General features: G+C 36.9%; 1 pseudogene; it reads right to left on the reverse strand.

Moving 5' to 3' along the window:
* Positions 1 to 799: 799 nt before the first annotated feature.
* On the reverse strand, positions 800 to 1,439 carry LOC102823217 (annotated as a pseudogene).
* Positions 1,440 to 1,665: the final 226 nt, after the last annotated feature.

Consider the following 1,665-nt stretch of genomic DNA (forward strand, 5'->3'; position numbering starts at 1 on the left):
TATGTACATATATATATATACAGGGTTGCTATGGGTCGGAACCGACTCGATGGCACTTAACAACAACAACAACAATATATATATATATTTGATAAAGGAAACAAGTGTAAATTCCTACAACTGTAACAAAAATAGGGGAGTAGTTATTCTTACATCCAGAAACAGAGAACCCTAGTACCATCAAGAGAGAAGAGCACGAGCAAAATATGGGACCCTATCTAGAGAAGCAGCAACACCAGAGATGAGGACATGGAGAAATAAAGTAACTGAGGACTCTAGATTCATGGAAAGTGAAAGGCTGTGTGCCGAAGACCAGATGCTGAAGGCCAAGAAGCAGGCTTGCAGAATGTGTCCTTTGGTTGTTTAAGTGATCATATATTCTGGAGCGTTGTTGTGTACACCCCTACACACACCAATAGGGAATAGAAGCAAATACTGTTGATTGATGATGCATGGAAGAGACTGTAATCATTGCAAATGAGACAATGAGTGTAAAACTGATGCTCTTCTATGTAAACTATCACCCAATTCACAATAATAACTTAAAAGAAAAAGAAAAGGAAAAATAGGTAAGTACTGGTATATGATAGTACATGGAGAAGATTGTAATCATTGCAATGAAACAAAATATAATTTGTTGAATGTAAAACTAATGATTTGCCATGTAAACTTTCACTCAATTCACAAGGCAATTTAACAACAAAAAATCATTTCCAAAAATGGTGAAAGTTTTTTTTTGTTTTTGAATTTTTAAAAAGTCATCTCTTCAAGACAGTGCATTCTGCCTTATAGTGGCTGCCTACATCATGGCAGGGATCTCTGAAGACACTGTGTAGAGGGTCTGTTTTCATTAGTGCTTTGTAGAGCTCCTCACTAAACCATTAACTCCTTGTTGGCCTCAGTCACATCCAAGTGTGGTGTGGAGGTCTTCTAACACATCATCTCCAACTTCTTCATATGTTTGCATGGTACTCTGCATATAGCCATATGGGGAGTACATATAGATGTAGTTACTGGTGTTATGGTAATATCCCCACTGAACATAATAGTTTTGGTATGGCTGGTAATACTGGTTGTAACTATAACTATACATCTGGCTATATTACACTGATTTTACCTGGCTCATTTTAGGAATTGCCACACTTAGCCACACTGGTTTAGACCCAGTTTTACTGTCAGGGTGTGCTTCTATTCCAGTTTGTCTGTACGTTTCATAAAGCCACAGCCCTTTGACATGCCTGTCTGGTCCAAAACCAACTTGCCTCCCGGACAAAAGGGGTAGACTTTGATGAAAAATTCATAAAGCATGTCATCATCCACATCTGGGGTCAGATCCCCACAAAGAGGGAATACTCAGGGCTATTATCTGGTTGTTACCCATACGTGGCATAGTTCAACTTAAAGCATTTACAGGTGTGGTTCCTAAGGGGTTTCCCATTAATGTTTTTTTGTTTGTTTGTTTTTTAAGTTTTTATTGTGATTGAGTGAAAGTGTACAGGGCAGATCATCAGTTTTACATTCAAGAAATCATATATTTGGTTTAATTACAAAGATTATAATCCCTTCCATGTACCATCAGTTAATAGTACTTCTCTCTATTCGTTATAGCTCTTAAAAAAAAAACAAAAACAAAAAAAACACTCAGGCATATATCATAATTTAAAC

The sequence above is a fragment of the Chrysochloris asiatica genome, unplaced genomic scaffold, assembly GCF_000296735.1.
Source record: "Chrysochloris asiatica unplaced genomic scaffold, ChrAsi1.0 scaffold00059, whole genome shotgun sequence".
NCBI classification, from domain to species: domain Eukaryota; kingdom Metazoa; phylum Chordata; class Mammalia; order Afrosoricida; family Chrysochloridae; genus Chrysochloris; species Chrysochloris asiatica.